Genomic DNA, 19,795 nt, shown 5'->3' on the forward strand with positions numbered 1-19,795 from the left:
ATTTTTTCCAAGTTCACAAAGCACTTCATTGTGTTGTGGCAGGAAGACATACGGCTAATTTCTGCTGAAATGTCTCTACCCTGGATAGCTATATTGCATTGGAGAAAACCATAGGTTCTTCAAAGCAGGTTACAATCAGAAGTCTGAGGGAGAAGAAGATTGAAGAAGATGAAATGGGTACATAAAATCATATCAAGAAGATTTTATTTCTATGATGATATTTAAAGATTTATTTGAATATTGAAGCAATATCCAACTAAATTGGTAAGAGTTCCGTGTTTGGAGGGAATCATAATTGCAGATTTCAGTCCTTGTTTGAGCCAGTTAGCTCAGACCTAATCCATTTCCTTATCACTCATCATACAAATGCAAGTGACAAATCAAAAGCAGGTGCATATTTTTTCTCACTACTGGAAAAAAGAGTGGATCAAAAGCATCCTCTTTCTGTATGATCAGTGATGCATAAGAATAATGGGTAGACTGATGATCTGAGATTTAGCTGGTGAATTAAGACCAAGAATTCTGCCAGGTTTGTGGAACAAAGAGCATATCAAATGGGATTTCTTTGTGGATGCTGATGGCAGTGGTAAAGTGAAAGGGGATTATTTAAATACATGTTTAAATATTCAAAAGCTATATGTGCTGGTATGTAAGTGAACTAGTATTTCCTTTACCTCCAGTGACCTTGAGATCAAACTACATTTATCAAAGTTCTTATTTTATTCTCCTTTGCACTCTTATTCCTATACCTACAGGCTTTTAAACACATACTCGCCGTGGCTCTAATCAATGTAGCTGTTTTGTTTTATTTTGTTTTATTTTGGCTTTGACTTGTTATGGGCTTTGAAATCCTTGATTTCTCATTAGATTGATTCCTAAACCATGAAAACATTGGTGGTGGTGTCTGTCTGCTCACTTTCATTGCTCTCTATCTATATGTGACTTAAAGAATTATTTTAATGTCCTTCATACCTTATATAACCATACATTAAATTAGGGATGATCAAAACATCGTTTGTTGTAATGACATTGTGTTTATGGATGGTAGCTTTCCTTCAGGCTGATTGTCGTTAACTTCCAGGTACATAGACGCTTCGTTTTCTATAGTATCTATTTCAGAGCTTCATATGATTTCAACCAATACAATGTTCTCTAGATATATGCATTGAATGAGTAATGAACTTGTAGTTTGCATAAAGCTTAATTTCTAAAAAAGGCATTTAGTCATCCTTATTTTTGCATTTTTATCCATTCTTTTTTTTTTCTCACAGGCATATGCTAACATTTTAAATTAATCCTGGCTAAAGATTAAATAATATACCCGTGTAGTCATTTGCTAACAGGGTGAAATTATTTTTCTTAGTGTTCAGAGATGAGTATACCAAGTGAATCAAAACATATTAATATGCCAGAGATGTCCCAGAAAGTTTAGTTGTGGAAACCATTTCTCTCTCTTGGCAGTCATTGAAGACATTGAGGGACTATGCAAATAAACACACTGGTTGTCCTGAATCAGGAGTTCTTGAGTAAGGTTTAAAAGTCAGTTTTCTAACAGTACTCTATGTTATTATTATCAATATTATTATTTGAGAATGTTGGAGCATTAGTTATGGTTGGGGGAGAGGAAGCAGAACATTCCTAACTCTCAACAGCTCTGTGTGCTATCACAATGCTCATCTTAGTTTGAATTCATCTGTAAAATGGATGTGACAAAGTGCCAGCTGTATACAGTTTTGTAGAAAACACAAATGCAGAGTACTTGCTTGTGTCTGATGCTAGCAAGGACTGAATAAAAATCAAATAATATCACTAATATTATCTTTATGGCTGAATATGTAAGATGAAAGCACAAGCTTATGAGACTTTGTTTCTTACACTAACCCCTCGACGTGGATGTTAGACAGGATGTACTAAAACTGGATATACTAGGAAACTGTGCAAGATCTGTGAGTAGACGGGTTTCCTAAACATTGGTAAACCTGGCTGTGGAACTTGGTGAGGCCATCTATACTAAAGAGGTCAAGAAACACTGCCGTGTTCATTTCTATAGGTGTGGAGTGCTAGTATACAAAGAGCCCTGCAGCCTCAACCATCCTCAATATATAAGCTAGAAAATGATTAATCTGGGACTCAGAAACACCTTTAGGCCACAGATCTCAGCACTGATTCTAGTTACCTGACTTCAGACAAGACTCTCAAAATAAAATCCCCAGGTAATTTTTTGAAGTTCAATACTATAACGTGAATTCATGTTTCTTCAAAATTTACCTGTTTGAAACATAAGTACCGAAGGAATAGCATTAATCCCACACACTGCCTAATGGAAATGAAGAAGAGTGCATAATTAAGACTTTACTAAGATGAACAAGCTATGTGGCTTTTTTCTCTTTCCCTAATGATAGGATGGACTACTCACCCCTTCTGCCAGGAGAGGTTACAGCAGGAAGTTGATTCTGAATTCTGTTAGAGTGTTGTGTGGTAAGTTCTGTGCTACACATATGCTCTCAGGTTTCAATATGAATACAAGTCAGTATGTTTGGAGTGTGTCCTAGTCACCTGTAATTCTAATAAGCTCCCAGAGGCTGAAATACTGTTGCTTCATAGACACCGCTAGAACTACATGCCTCATTTAGTCTGCCAAGACAAATTTAGCATAAACAAGGGTGTTTTAGTTAGGGTTTCTGTTGCTGTGATAAATAACATGACCAAAAGCAAATTGAGGAGGAAAGGGTTTATTTCTTCTTACAACCAATAGTCAATCATCCAGGGAAGTCCTCCTGGAACTTAAGACAGGAACCTGGAAGCAAGCATTGATGCAGAACTCATGGAAGGGCGCTGCTTACTGTCTTGCTCCTCATAGCCTGCTCTGGTTTTCTCCTTATAGCACCCAGCACCATCATCCCAGAGATGCCACCATACACAATGTGCTGGATCATTCCACATCAATCATCAACAAAAAAATATACCACAGGGTTATCCATAGACCAATATGATAGAGAAATTTTCTCAATTAGGGTTCCCTCTTTCAAACTGATTACCTTATGTCAAATTGGCATAAAAATTAGACAGTCCAATATCTATTAATTATAGTGAACAAGATTCGTTACAAATAAGTATAAACAGGAAAACTCATACATAGATATTATATATACTATGCAAGCCTTCTTATTTGTATTTTAGGATCTTTTCAGAGTTATTATCATTTACTTCTAATAGATCTGTATTAACCTTCTACTTAAACCTCACCAGACAAGTGCTCAGTAAGATTGGATCTCTGACACAAATACTAAAGTACCCTAATTTGAAGAGCTTACCACATATGGAAGCCATATAGAAATTTTTGTTATATAAATAAGAAAAAATAAAAATTATGAAACCTTAGAATGCTTGGTTTGAGAAGAACTACAGAAAACTTATATACTGGTTTTCTTTAAAAAATGAAAATACTACACTTGATCTTAGCCAAAAGGCCGAGAAGCGATGTTCTGAGATAAATTTTAGAGGACCATTGACAATACCAGCCATCTGAAACAATCCTGCTGTTTTCTTCAAATTCTGTCATGCTATTAGGCCTTATAGGCAAATCTGTGATCAGTTTTTGCATTGATTTTTATGTAAGGCATGAAGAAGAAACACATTTGTAACTTACAGATGAATGTTTATTTCTTTTCCTAGCACTAAGTATCCAAAATGCTGCACTTTCTTTGGTTTATATTTGGTACTTTGTAATAATCAGATATGATTTGATGGAGTTTTTCTGGACACTCTATAGTTTGTGTCTTTGACCCATGGCACATTTACAATGGTGCCATATTTCCTCTCCTACTGAAACCTTATAGAAGGTCTTGAAATTGTGTTTGGTGATGCTTGACCACACTTTGGTTGCTTGGGCAATTTGTGGGGGTTTTTTTGTATGAATTTTCAATGTTTTTTTTTTTTTATGCTTTGGAGATGTCATCAGTATTTTGCAGGGGTTGTTTTAAGGACATAAATTTATTTTGATAGTATATAGTATCAGCCTTTTAATAATATTATCCTAATCCATGAACATGAGAGTTTATTCCAATTTATGTATGTGTGTGTTCTTCAATTTCTTTTATTAGTATTTTATAATTTTCATTTTAGATATCATTTATTTTTCATTTTAACGATTGATCTTATTTTCTAGATTTTTTTGCAGCTAATAGAAACTACAGTGATTTGTGATCTGTTTCCCAGAAAGTTTATTATTGTTTCTCTAGATGTTTGTCAATTTATTATGTTATTTTTATTGAATCTATTTATCAATGTTATTAATCCTTTGGCAGATTTTTTTCAATGTGGAAAATCATGTCATCTACAAAAGTTATCTTCTTTCCTCCTCACTCATTTGCAGTTTATTCTTGTCTCTTACATAATTGCTATTGCTAAATTTTGGAAAATTTTAGCTAAAAGATGGAAAAAGAATGGGAAAAGTAGAAACCATTTTCTCATTCAAGATCATGTGAGAAACACTTTCAGCCTTTTCAAGTTTCATATGAGTTTTGTTATAGAAGCCTGTAGCATCTCGAGGGATGATCTCTCACCACAGAGTTTTAGAATTTTTATCACAAAGATGTCACCAATTTTACTGTGTGTTCTGAATCTGTTGAGACATTTTACACATTTTTTTCTTTTATTCTATTGATTTGATACATTGTATGTATTGATTTGTATATGTTGTTCAATCATCTTGCCATTCCTTAGCTAAATCCCACTTGATAATGTTCAATAATCTTTTCACTGTACTGCAGCATTTTCTTGATAATATTGTGATAACTTTCCATCTATAATTAGGGTTGTTGACATATAATTTCTGCTTTATTTGCTATATGAGAGTAAAGCTGGCTCCATTTAATGTGTTCACAGAATTGCCTTTCTTGTTAATTCTTCAATTTTACGAGTGAAATTCTTGAATAGTTTCGTAAGATTTATCAGTAAAGTAGTTGTGTCCTGGGTATATACTGGTTAGTGATGTGTTTTATTACTGATTTGCTGTCATCACTCTCCATTGCTGTGATCATGTTTTCTATACATGTACTTCAGTTATGGAAGGAAACACATATCTAAATATTTTTCTAGAATTTCTAACATGGGAACATATAGTCACCCATTGTCTTTACTCCTTGTTTTTTTTTTTTTTTTTTCCTACCATCACTTGTAAGGTCTCTTTTTTCTTTTGAATTTTCAGTCATTTTCAAATCTTTATTCAAAGAAAAGATATAATATGATTTTGTTTTATTAAAACAATGAATGTTAATCTTTCTAAAAAACCAAAAACAAATGAAAATAATTGATTTTGTTTTATTAAAACAATGAATGTTAATCTTTCTAAAAAAACCAAAAACAAATGAAAATAATTTTACACACACACACACACACACACACACACACACACACACACACACACATATATATATATATATATATATATACTCCATTTACATCATTTATCCCCCTTGTCTCTCCAACTTCAACTCCGCTCAAGTCCTCCTCACTTGCTCTCAATTCCATGGCTTCTTTTTCAATCAGACACACACACACACACACACACACACACACACACTACTTAATGACTCTAGAGAGTTAGATTTAGCAATGTTTCTATTGTATAAGGAGACTTAAACCTCCATCATAAAATTAATTTAAATTTGTTGATAAGAGGTTACAGAAATGTCTCCAGGAATGTTGACATGTTTTGACTGTATTTCTGAAAGAGTGGACTATGTTTTCATTGATAAAGTTACTTCATTAAGAAAGAGATGTTTTAGCCAGGCATACACCATTAGTACCTGCAATCAGGAGGCAGTGGCAGGCAGATCTCTGAGTTCACGGCCAGCCTTGTCAATAGAGAAACAAAAAGCAAAAAAGAAAGTTGTTTTTTTTATCAGTTTTGTACAGAGAAACAAGATAAAAACAACTGTCATATATAAGACTCATGGATTATATTTTTAGTAAAGAAGGTTGAAGAAAAAAGTAAATTCTTTTAAACCTCTCTCCTCCTTCAACTTCTCCTGTGTCCTTCAATATTTATTTTGACTCAAGACCTTTTCTTTAAATATATACGTATTATATAATATACAACATACAATACACTATACACTATATAATATATACTATACACTATATATTATAATATATAACAAATAAATGTAATATAAATGTAATATATAATATATATTATACACACATATAAAAATACATATGTATACACAAAGATATACAGCCTGAAGAGCCCATTTCATGTTGTGGAGCGCTTCAGGATATATATATATATATATATATATATATATATATATATATATATATACATGATCTTGGCCAAGGAGAAAACTGTTTTTGTCTCTCTCTATAGCCACTAATTGCCTATAGTCCTTCATCTAAGGGAGGGGCCTTCTGAGATTTTTTTTCCCAAGCACATGATAAGTAATTATACAAATGATAATATATAATAAATGAAGGGGGCTTGGAAGCCCTATGGCATTCTCAGATTTCTGTCTCCCCTTCCTTCAATAAATTTGTTTCTATTGATTCTTGTAAGGAATACCCAAAGACTTAGTTAGCATTAATGTTTTTTTCCAAGTCATGTAAAAAATAGTCAATTTCCAACAGCAGCAACAGTGGGTTTGTTGCTATTGAAGTTTCATGAATTGGTTAATAAGTAAGTAAGTTAGTTAGTTAGTTAGTTTTGCCCACATCTGAAACCAAATATATCTCTGGAGGTATATGTGCTAGGCCAAAAATTTAAGAACAAACTAAATTGGCTAAAAATATTTTAATAGCGATAGATTTCCTTTCTCATCACCTTTCTCTTCCTTTACCCCTCTATCCATTCCCAACTACCTTCCCTCAAAGACGTCCCATGTCAGATTGATAGCCTCTTTAATCTTTGATTATTATTGTTTTACATACATACACAAATAAGTTTCTGAGTTCATTTTTATTGTTTGTATATGTTTTCAGTGCTGACTATACTATATTCAACAACCAGAAAGGGTGCTCATTCCTGAGAGGGGCTAATTCTTCTTTCATAGGTCATTAGTTGCCTTCAGTTTTTTATCTAAGGGTATGAGCCCATGAAATTTTCCCCTTCCACATTAACTTATCTGTTGATAGCCCATTCCACGTTAATGTGTCCATTGATATTGTTCTGGTCTTGTTTGTGCAGTCATTCATTCCTTGGAGAGACTGTTTCACAGAATTATTGGTATTCTGGCTTTTACTAACATTCCACATCCCCTTCTGTCATGTTCCCTGAGCCAAATATCCAAGTGTGTATGTGTGTGTGTGTGTGTGTGTGTGTGTACGTACGTACGTACACGTACTGTATTGGGGCTCCTCATGAACTTTTAATCTCTGGATTGTGTCAGTTATGATTTTCTGCGACAGTCTCCATTTCTTTGATGAGGGGTGGTAGCTATACTTGTCTGTGTGTATAAGGATAAGATTTAGAATGTAACAAGGATTTAGGCTATTGTAGCAAAGTATGAATAGTAGAATCTTTTCTAAGGACCATGACCTCACTAGTCACAGAAGCTAAATAGCTTTCCAGTGTCAGGCATGATTTCTTTTCTGTTGACTGGGCCTGAAGTTCAATTAGACAGCTGTTGGTTGGCACTGACATGTGAGTGCCTTTGCTACACCTTTATGCATATCTTGCCATGCTGGTAATTGTTGTCATTCATAGGTATTGCAGCTGGGTAGGACTGTTTAATTGCTTCCCTTCATTGGCAGCTTGCACAGTATTTTCTGGAACCATGGATGCTAAACTGCAGGAAAGAAGCTTTTAGATCAAACCTGGCTAGAATCATCTGAGTCCAGTGTCCTAAGTTTGAGTTGTACTCAGTAGTAAGAGCCTACTGTAAAACCCAAGAGGCAACCAAGGAACAAATTGATCACCCATATAGTTTTGGGAGTCATCCGAGTTACACTGCTTAACTATTTGAAAGAGGTATTTTTTGTCCCTGGCACTAAAGTTTTTGTTAGTCTATGGTTCTTAGGAGGAGCATGGTTAGCCCAAGTTGCTTAGCTTCCATGTATATATATATATATATATGTGTGTGTGTGTGTGTGTTATATTTAATATTATATCATATAATATATCAAATATATGTATACACATTCATTTATATATGTTATGTATAATTTTATGCAAACCAGGAATAATATGATTCCTTAAGGCTTTGTCAAGCCATTTCAGTATTGTTTGTCTCTCATTTGCCCTTGTCTTTTTGTATTGACCTCCCTGTCTCTACCCAGTTGGAGCCTCCTTACGATTATTACAATTTTTCCATTTTCCAATTCATATCATCTATATGCTCCTTTTCAGGCCTTCTTCCCACCTCTGGTTGTAATTTCCCGTTTTCTGTGGTTGCCCTGTGGTTTATTCTCAACTATGAGGATTTGCAGCTGGGTTATCTCATTCAATATAATCTTAATTTTACAGGATTCAATTTAATGTTATTTTATTTTAATTTGATACAGGTTTTCTCAGAGTAACAACCTTGGCTGTCCTAGACAATGCTTGCATATGACAGGAAAGCTGCATCCATGAAATCACAACTAAAGTCACCTTAACAATGACACCAGCAGTTGACATGTCATCATGGGTCGAGGAGATCTCTTAGGGTCCAATACCAAGATGAAGAACCATAAACACTTAATGGTTGCTGAGATCAGGCCCTTGCTGAGTTATCCAATCCCTAGTTGTGATCTCTGAACACATCTCCCTATGAGAAACACTGCAACATTAAATGAATTCATCAGGATGTATTTATATATCCACTTGTATATATTGTATAGTAATAATTAAGGAAGGAGAAGACATGGCCTCAATAGAAAGTGGCTAAGATATGGGAAGATTTGGAGGGGCATAGAGAGGGGTGGGAATTGTATAAGTATACTACATATATATGACATTCTCAAAAAAGTTAAAGTAAAAAACATGGAACATTTTAAATTTTCACTTTAAAGAACAAACATGCAACCAAAAACCTATATATCAAAAGCTAATGATCTAAGTTTAGAAGGCAGTTTGACAGACTAAAAAGCAGCCTGTGAACTAGCTGCTCTGTTATATTTCATTAGGAGATAAGGCATTTCCTTGAGATTTAGTGTAGGATATTCCTTTAAATTGTGGCAGGCAGGCAGGCAGGAAAGTGACAGTAGTTTGAAATCACCTGATGTATAGGTGGCACTTGGTCAAATACCAAAGGTTTCTGGGAAAGTTCTCTGGGTTCATTGTCAGATCACACCAAAGTACCAAGAAGACAGGGAAATGTCATATTAGCATACTTGTTTTGCAAATGTCAGCTTTAACAATGCTCAGGTGACAAAGTTGGTGCTCTACCATTTATTTATTTATTTTAATCAGAGGAAAATTACAGTTGGAAATTCAACCAGAGTATAGTCAAATGCCATTAGCCTTTCAAAGTTATTGTCAAAATGGTGGATAGGTTTTCTTCCCTCAAAAAGGTACAAATAAGATAATTTTCAGCATTAGAATAGGTAAGGGTCGTTATAATAATAACAATGATCAACTTAAATTCAGGGTTCTTTTAAAACACAGGTTTGCAGGGAGAAAAGAGAAGCACAAATTTAGCCATCGTAACATGATATTTTTACATACTGCCCAGCCTTCAGATAACCAGCTGCAGTAGGAAGGTGGCCAAAAAAGGGACAATGAGCTTGGATGGCTTCCCACCATACTTCCTTTCCAAAACCAGTGACTTCCCTTAAGGAAGTTATTCTTTAAGTAAACCTGGAGAAGATTCTTGATATATATATATGAATGAGCAAATTCAGCTCTAAGAATATAAACCAAAAAGAGGTTAGATTTTTTTTTCCCTTTGTACTCCATATGTTGTAATTGAGGCAGAGAGAAGATTTTGGGGGCAAATTCAGGGAGATGAGAAACTTATCCTATTTCTTATATTCTTGGAGTTGGATCTTAATTAAAATCTAGGAAAAAGTAAAAAGCAGAAAGTATAATTCTGTGCATAGGAAACCAGAATCATCTAAAAGCATGATGTACATATAGTCGCATAGTCGAAGTTTGTTCAAAAAAATGTTTCATGGTTCAATGCTGTTTTTTTCCATTTTACTCATAATTTACCATTAGAATATTTATGATTGTTTTTGTTGTTGTCGTTGTTGCATCTACACTTTCATAAATTTGAAGATTCCTGTAATGAACCATAAAATCACCAAAATATTGGCATTAGAAGTAAATTACATTTTGCCCAGAGAATGTATGGAAATGACTATTAATAAAACTTCTGAATCAAATTCTGTTTTATCCACTGACTTTGATAATTTAGGAGAGATATATAACAGTTTTATTGCTCTTTAAGAGATTGTGGTTAATACAGTCTTAGCTCGTTTCCTTCTCCTGTTTTTAACCTTTGAAAAACAGCAAGTTGTAAACAAAGATTTTCACTGGACGTGCAACTTATGGAAATTCAGTTCTTCTATTGTCTAGAGGCTGAGAAAAACCTTTACATAAATTGTTACTTCAATATATTTGATAACTTTTTGAGGTTACGTAAAATTGTGTATGTATGTTACTAGTATCTTTTTTTTATAAGTTTGTTCCAGGAAAATATAATTAAGTACACAGGGCTGGCAAGATGGTTAAAAATCATTCTACTAAGCCTCACTACCAGAGTTCAATACCTCTATGTTTGAAGGAGACAGCCTACTCCTGCAAGGTGTCTTCTGACACACACACACACACACACACACACACACACACAAATGTATCAAAATGTTTTAAAGATGATTAGATATTATATTTTTTCTCTTGGTTTTGGCTGCTAGAATAACTTAGACTTGGTAGTTTATAAATAACAAACTTATTGCTCATACTTCTTTCTGACTGGTAAATCTACAATAAATAGTGCCAGCAGATTATATGCTTAGAAATAGCCTGTTCCTCATAGGTGATATTTTTTTTATGTGTCTTTACCTGGTGGAAGGAATAAACAACCTACTTTAGGTCTCTTATACAGATTCTATTATAATTTTATTCATGAGGGACCTGTCCTTGTGATGTAAACATGTTCTGAAAACTCCAATCTCTTAATATCCTTACTTTAGGGATTACATTTCAGCATAGGAATTTTGGGGACAATATCTGCTTTAAAAATATAGCATTGTTGTTTCATACTGTTGAGGAAAGGAAGATCTGCTTAAATTTTCTTATTTAATATGCGATCCTACTTTTCTGTTTTACTTGTAAGACATTGTTTTACATTTGTAAATTTACCTTAGTTACAGCACCCAATGTTTTACTTCTACTTTAAGACTGACATAGCTAGGATAATTATTTATGTTCCAGTTTGCTTTCTTAATTTGGAAATATGTACTTGTGATACCATAAAAATCTATAGTTCAATTAACCATGATAGTAAATTATATAAAGAAATTACTAAGTAAACTCAAGTGAATTTCTTTGTTTAAAAGTAAAACTGGCTAATTATTTCAATATAATTTCTGGTTGATTAAATTAAAATTATATAAGAAGCAATTATATAAGAAGCAATTTCATGTGACTATGGAGATAGGAGGCATTTGTCTCTTTCTAGTGCTATTGTACCAGTATAATGTATTACACAGTCATTTCTTCAACAAATATTTACAGTACTTATCTAGTGTGTATTCAACCTTGTACTTATTTCTAGAGATACAGTGGGAAATAAGGCAATGTCCTTTATTCATTAGTCTCATACACAAAATTATTAAATGATAGTTGATTAGTTTTCCTTACTCTGGTATCAACATTGTAATTTTAGTAACCAAGAAGGGCTCAAATAATTCAAGTAATTCAGCTGTTTAGTACTATGTACATATAGGGCCTATATCCCTAGGATACAGGGCCACTTTATGAACAATGAAAGTCAGAGCTGATTACTATAGGTTTCCATACTCTGAGCTGATGCGTATCCACATTTTTCTGTGGTGTGTGCTGACTTTGACTATCTACCTCCATTTATTCTTCATGATGGAACTAGTACATGTCCTAGACCAGTATAGATTTTCTTAAATATGGCCTATATTAGAATCTAATTCTACTCTGCCTCATCTTTGTTTGTTTTTGTCCTATAAAATGACTGATTCTAAGACTCAATCTTTATTAGAACATTAGTAGTATTTAGTGTGGGATGGCTGTTCAAATGAAACTCCACAGTTTGCTAACCTCACTGGTTTCCCTACATGGGGGGATGATTCCCTCATAATAAAACAACATAGGCCAAACAAAGAGAAGCATATAACTTTGGAAAAATTATATTGTATTTTAAGTTACAAAGAGAAAATCCCACCTGCCACACTGTCACTTGTCCATCCCCGTGTTCTTTAGTAACACTCATGTAGTAATCATTATGGGTTTAATATATTTAATACATGATCTATTTGCTTTTCTCATCATTGTGGTCAGATATTGGGCACAGAGGCATTTAAAGGAATAAGATAATAAATACTTGGCATCAGCAGCATGAGGCAGCTGGTCACGTGGAGTCTGTACACAATAATCAAACAGAGTTGAGTAATGCTGGAGCTACACACACACACACACACACACACACACACACACACACACACATATATATATATATATATATACACACACACACACACCCAGTCAAGGTGTATGTCCTGGGTGATTCCAAATCCAGGCTATCAACAATGAAAATTAGCTGTTACATTCAGGATGCTTGCACTGTACTTGGTTGAATAAGTTTGTATGGTTCTGAAAATCACTGAAAGAAGACACCAGACTCAGATAGTATATGCAAAGACAAGAGACGGTTTATTCTGCAGAAACAACCAGCATGCTGGGGACAACCATTCTTTGAAATGACAACCCATACAAAGGCACAGGTCTTCTTAAAATAAATTAGGAGAATTTTGTAGAAGGATTAGGTAGTCTGAAATTTTTGTTGGTATATGCTAAGGGATCACAGGGGTAGACTTCTGATTGGTTTGTGCCAGGTCGTCAGTGGTCTGCATTCCTATGTCATGAATGTTTAACCACAGGATGAAATAGGCCTAGCAAAAATAAGGTATTTTCCCATTTTTGTGGTTATCCTCAGGCTTTTCTTTGGGAGGTGATTTTATGACCTTGTACCTGGATTTTATGGCCTCTTCCTGCAGCTGCTGCCTTATGGCCTAGTTCCTAGGACTTATAGTCTGTTCCTGGATGTGGTCCCTTATGACCTTTGTTTTGAAATCAGGCCCGGTCCTTAAATGGAGACAAATGGAGTTTGGGTAGTCCTTTCAAGTTAGCATGAAGAATTTCTACCTATTCTATTGGTTTACTTTGCTCCTAGGAGTTTAACTGCTGTAATTAATGGCTGGTAGTTCAGTAGTTAGAATAATGATTTAATATGTTTGAAATATTTTATTAACTCAGATGCTACTGTTCTTTGATTACTTTTTTTTTTCCAAAGAATAAGAAAAAAATCCAACATGAAAATTAGTCTGTGTGTCTGTGTCTGTGTGTGTGTGTGTGTGTGTGTGTGTGTGTGTGTGTAGCTTGTAGTTTTAAAAAACCACACTAAATCCATCTAGGGGCAGGCTTTGGAGGTTTCACCCACTCCCCATGGCTAGCCCTAAGTAGCCTTCTGGCCCTGATTCCAGCGGCCAGCTACTATGTGGACCAAACCTGTTTTTCTTGAAACCCCCTAGAGCTAGCTGGTTGTCTTCCTCAGGACAACCCAAGTGGATAGTCTTTTGAGCACCAACAACACTCCAGTCTCATTCAACTCTCTCTAGCCCCATGAAAAGAAAACACTAGAGACTTATATTTATACCAGCCAGATTTGTATTAGTAAATCTTCAACCCCAATATGCCTATGCAGAGAAAACACAACTCAGTTGATATGAATACAAGCTGCACACCTAGGTTAGGCAAATATACCATACACTACTCTATTGCTCAGCTATGAAATCCCTAGCTACTTGCAGTTCCTCTGGGCCATATGGGCCTGTTCCCTCTTCAACCTCTTTTTCTTCCATCTTCTCCTCCCTCTATCTTCTGTCTTCTCTCCTCTTCTATAAAACTTTCCTCCCTCTCTCCCTTCTATAAAACTTTCAGCTCTGATTTTTCCTTTCACTGCCCAATCACAGGCTCTAGCCTTTAGGCTTTATTTGACCAGTACCTAGTAGGAATTTTCCCCCACACACAAACACACACACACACACACAAACTTTCATGTTGGAATTTTTCCTATCTTTGGAGAAAAAAAGTAATCAAAGAACAGTAGCATCTGAGTTAATAGAAGAATATTTCAAACATATTAAATCATCATTCTAACTACTGAGCTACCAGTCATTAATTACAGCAGTTAAACTACTAGGAGAAATTACTAGTAGGAATTTTACCTGACATCACCTGAATACCTTGTAGGGGCACCCCTCTTGAGGTTGCAACAAATACAAACCACAATCCTCAACATACATATATAATTTACCCATGGATATAGGTCATAAGCCTTAGGGGAAAACAGGATGCTATTATTCCATTAAATAGATATAGTATTAAAATGATTAATATTTATTATATAGATAGTTCAGAGCACCTCTCAGTCTTCATCAGAACTTCTTCATGCAGGAGATGGAAAGTGCCACAAAGACCCTTAACTGGCTAATGTGCAGAGAATAAGATACAGTAGAATGCTCAACCTTAAATGGGACATACTTATCTTACCCCTCCATGAAAGGCTCTGAGATCTTTTCAGAAGAAGGATGAAAAAAATTGTTAAGAGCCAGAGGTGGTCTATAACATTAAGAAAAGTATTCTGTAGGCACAACCAGAAAGTGGCATCTATCAATTCACAGTGTTCATGAATGCATCAACAAGACCTGTGTAAGCTATAGCCAGACAAAATCCTAACATAGAGATAGGTAGATAGGCATGAATTCTCACCAATATCTGGAGTGCTATTGTCATTTGATAATTGCTGAGAGAGAGGAAGAGTCAGTTTTCTTTAATGATGTGACTTATAATACATTGACCACTCCCAGGACAGGCACCACTTCCAAGACTAGCCAGGGAACACAAAGTAGATTCACTGTGGAGAGAATAAAAGAGGAAATAGCAAATTTAGGTGGCAAGGGATAAAAGGGTGGAGAGGTTGGTTATAAAAAGAGTAGGGGGAATATATTCAAAATATATTGCATGAAATTCTAAAGTATTTCATAAAAATATTGAAAAAAATTTCAAAAGTTAATCATTATGCCATCCAAGCATTTTATTATGCACTTGGAGGCTATAAAATAATTGCTAAGTATTTTTGACATTACTAATCCAGGAGCATAGAATTAGAAGGTAGAATCAAACTATAGGGTCCTTGAAGATATCTTAAATCATGATTTTAATCTCTAGTAACTTCACAGTGATGGACACATAAGTGCTCAGAAAATATTTGATGATTTTAAAGCATCAAAATAATCAGCTTGATAATTAGTTGCTATTTCACCATAGAGATTTCACAGAAAATTTGAGAACTATCTGTCTTTCCTAGTCTGTGGCAGGGAGGGATTTTATGCATGTGGCCCCATTCCCCTAATGACAAGCACTTTCACAGATTGTGTCAGGAGGGGTTGAGGTTTTTAATTACGAGTTGTCAGTCTGCTTTTCTGGGATATTAAGCAGAGGTTCTGCATACCCAATGTATAGGTTTGAAACTAATTTCACATTTTAGCATGCTTTTAGAATTGATTACCATGGTGAGAGACTGGGTCAGTGAAAAGATCCACAGAAAGCGTCATCATGGGCTTTAGTGAAATCAGCACAATGCGTGTCAAAATGTGAAAGTAATATTAACATTGAGAATCATGGAGGTTAGTGTTTTGTGATTTCATTTAATATAAATTATATTCAAATATTAGCAACATGATTACTCCTGGCACCTGAATATGCTTCTAGGTTAATTCTATTTATACGGATCTAGCTGACTTCAGAGAAAGGAATGTTTTGTGTGCCAAAACTCGGCAGTAAGGACCAGTTAGATATCCCTATGTTAATTTTGATTCCCTTGACCTTTACTGCCTTTTCCTCTGAAGCCTTCATTTCTGCACAGTTGCAAATGGGCACCGTAAGAATCTTCTGTATAGGCATGCACAGATGCAGTATGTATTTGCTGTCACTCTCTGTTATGTGGAGCACACACATGCTGTGAAATAAGCAAGCACTTGAAGGACAATAATACCTCGTACTGCTGAAGTGTTATGTGTTCAACTATGCTATTTGTTTACAAGCACTAATTGACTAGAGTTTTATCATAATTTTCTCATGGTGTTTGTATTTGTACTCTTCAAAAGAGCTTAAGCTGTCATCAGAAAATTACAGCATTATCGCCACATTTTAGTTGACAGCATGTTGTAACAAGTTTCATTATTTTATTCTAATTTCTCCTTATTGTGACCTGGTGTGTCTGTGTGTGTGTATCACAGAAAAACTAGAGTATCTTTTTTTATTCTTTCGAGTCTTAATTTGGCTAAATCTTGGAAAGAAGCAGAGTCATACAAAATCATGTGGATAGAGTTATTCTTCTGTCCAAAGTCATGCCTTGCCTTACCAAGTAGGAAATTTAGGCTTATATTTTCCCAGTCATTTTATACTTTGTGATGAGAGAATTGACTCATATAAGAAGAACATCTTTGCTTTTTTGCAACGGGTTTGCTGTCGGAACGCAGGTGCTGTGAAAGCCACCTCTAATTCAAAGCAAAAATGGAAAAGGAAAAGATTCATTTCAACATCATTGTAATTGGACAGGTAGATTCTGGCAAGTCCACCACAAGTGACCACCTGATTTACAAATGTGGTGGAATCGACAAACGAACCATCCAAAAGTTTGAGAGGGAGGCTGCTGAGATGGGAAAAGTCTCCTTCAAGTATGCCTGGGTCTTGGACAAACTGAAAGCTGAGTGTGAGCATGGTATCACTATTGACATCTCCCTGTGAAAATTTGAGACCAGCAAATACTATGTGACTATCATTGATGCCCCAGGACACAGAGACTTCATCAAAAACATGATTACAGGCACATCTCAGGCTGATTGTGCTGTTCTGATTGTTGCTGCTGGTGTTGGTGAATTTGAAGCTGGTATCTTCAAGAATGAGCAGACCTGTGAGCATGCTCTTCTGGCTTACACCCTGGGTGTGAAACAGCTAATTGTTGGTGTTAACAAAATGGATTCCACTGAGCCACCATACAGTCGGAAGAGATAGGAGGAGATTGTTTAAGGAAGTCAGCGCCCACATTAAGAAAATTGGCTACAACCCTGACACAGTAGCATTTGTGCCAATTTCTGGTTGGAATGTTTACAACATGCTGGAACCAAGTTATATGCCTTGGTTCAAGGGATGGAAAGTTACCCGCAAAGATGGCAGTGCCAGTGGCACCATGCTGCTGGAAGCTTTGGAGTGTATCCTGCCACCAACCTGTCCAACTAACAAGCCTCTGCAACTGCCCCTTCAGGATGTCTATAAAATTGGGGGCATTGGCACTGTCCCCTTCGGCCAAGTGGAGACTGGTGTTCTAAAACCTGCTGTGGTGGTTACCTTTGCTCCAGTCAATGTAATGACTGAAGTCAAGTCTGTTGAAATGCACCATAAAGCTTTGAGTGAAGCTCTTCCTGGGGACAACATGGGCTTCAATGTAAAGAATAAGTCTGTCAAAGATGTTAGATGTGGCAATATTTCTGGTGACAGCAAAAATGACCCACCAATGAAAGCAGCCGGCTTTACTACTCAGATGATTATCCTAAACCACCCAGGCCAAATTAGTGCTGGCTATACTCCTGTTCTGGATTGTCACACAGCCCACATAGCATGCAAGTTTGCTGAGCTTAAAGAAAAGAACAATCATCTTTCTTTTAAGAAGCTGGAAGATGGCCACAAATTCTTAAAGTCTGGTGATGCGTCCATTGTTGATATGGTTCCTGGCAAGCCCATGTGTGTTGAGAGCTTCTCCAACTATACTCCACTTGGTCATTTTGCTGATCATGACATGAGAGAGACAGTTGCTGTGGGTGTCATCAAAGCTGTGGACAAGAAGGTTGCTGGAGCAGGCAAAGTCACTAAGTCTGCCCAGAAAGCACAGAAGGCTAATGAAAGTTATCCCTAACACTTGCCACCCCAGTGTTAACCAGTGGTAGAAGAAATGTCTCAGAACCGTTTGTCTCAATTGGCTATTTAAATTTAATAGTAAAAGACTGGTTAATGATAACAATGCATCGTAAAACCTTCAGAAGGAAAGAATGCTTTGTAGAGCAGTGTGTGTGTGTGGCAGTTTTACGTTATTAGTTTTCAAAATCAGTACTTTTTAATGGAAACAACTTGACCAAAAATCTGTCGCAGAATTTTGAGACCCATTAAAGCAATTTTAATGAGAGAAGAAGAAGAGGAAGAGGAAGAGGAAGAGGAAGAGGAAGAGGAAGAGGAGAAGAAGAAGATCATCTTTATGAAAGGTGATTGAGGAATACTGAAGGCCCTGAAACAGTTGAAAAGAGTAGATGGAACTCAAAGAAAGATTCTTATCTTTTCACACATCCTAGAATCTTGGTATAAAATGCAGTGCACACTAACTACCTGTGGTTACGTTTAAATAAGCTCATTCAATTAATAATCCATGCCTTGGGCCCACAAGCCATACCCCAAATGCTCAGCAGCTACTAATATATTGGATAAAACTGATATTAGATGTTTCCAGCAGTATGGAAAGGTCTACTGAAGAACACTGTTCCAGAGCAGTGAGCAAAACTAACTTTTTGATAAACTAGGTAATAAATACTTTTGGGAAAGATACATATTTAAATGAAAACTATAGAGCAAGAAACAAGATTATAAATAGGTGACATATATTTTGCCTTACTAGAAAGTTCAAGTGCAGCTATGTGATATATTCTATTACAAAAACAAATGTGACCATAAATTGAAATTGTGAAGATTGAGGGTTTTTTTTAATTGCTTATTTTGCTTTCAGGTTGATTTTGTTCTAGTGTTTTAGCTAAAGGCCTTTGCTAAATTAATGAATAAATTCTTGGCTACATTTGTCTCCTTTCCTGTGTGAATCTAATGGTGTACTCCTTCTGAAACACAATCTCTTAGAGAGCAAGGGAAATGTGATACAGCATTTCTCATAAAGTCCTTTAAAAAAAAGAGTGGTTGTTACCACTCTGGAAATCAATCTGGAGGTTCCAGAGAAAACTGGAAATAGATCTACCTGAAGATCCAGCTATACTACCCAAAAGATGCCCCACCATGCCACAGAGGCACGTGTTCTATTATGCTCATAGCAGTCTTATTTATGTTAGCCAGAAGCTGGAAACAACCCAGATGTCCCACAACAGAAGAATGGATACAGAAAATGTGGTTCATAGAAGGAAAAGCCACATGATCATTATAAAATAGCTACCAAAAAAGGGAGGACCCTTAACAAAATGCAACATATTTTTGTGATAAAAGCTCACAAAAATGAATTCTTGAAGGGGCCTACCACAGTGTAGTGAAGAATGTATATGGCAGGTATAAAGCCAACGCCAGGCAGAAAAGGCAAAACCCAAAGCATCACTTCTTAGGTAGTGACTGGGGAGAGGGCAGCCATCTTGAGCAAGAAGGCAAGAGAAAGAAGTTAACGGCAAGAGAAGGAAGCCAAATTATCTTCGACCTGAAGATCATGAGATCCTATACTTCAAAGACTCCACAGAGGACCCCCAGATCTAACAAACAGCTTCAGCAACATTTGGCTCTGAAATTTTCATTTGTGTATTT

The 19,795-nt window shown here is 35.7% G+C and overlaps 1 protein-coding gene and 2 pseudogenes across 1 annotated transcript in view; 2 read left to right on the forward strand and 1 right to left on the reverse strand.

The window, feature by feature from the left end:
• The window catches only part of Il1rapl2 (interleukin 1 receptor accessory protein like 2), a 1,120,259-nt gene that overhangs the window by 502,249 nt on the left and 598,215 nt on the right, over positions 1-19,795 (forward strand). The window lies entirely within an intron of this gene.
• LOC117695679 (U2 spliceosomal RNA) lies at positions 3,398-3,482 on the reverse strand (annotated as a pseudogene).
• LOC143435538 (elongation factor 1-alpha 1 pseudogene) lies at positions 16,751-18,149 on the forward strand (annotated as a pseudogene).

This window comes from Arvicanthis niloticus, chromosome X, assembly GCF_011762505.2.
Source record: "Arvicanthis niloticus isolate mArvNil1 chromosome X, mArvNil1.pat.X, whole genome shotgun sequence".
Lineage (NCBI taxonomy): Eukaryota > Metazoa > Chordata > Mammalia > Rodentia > Muridae > Arvicanthis > Arvicanthis niloticus.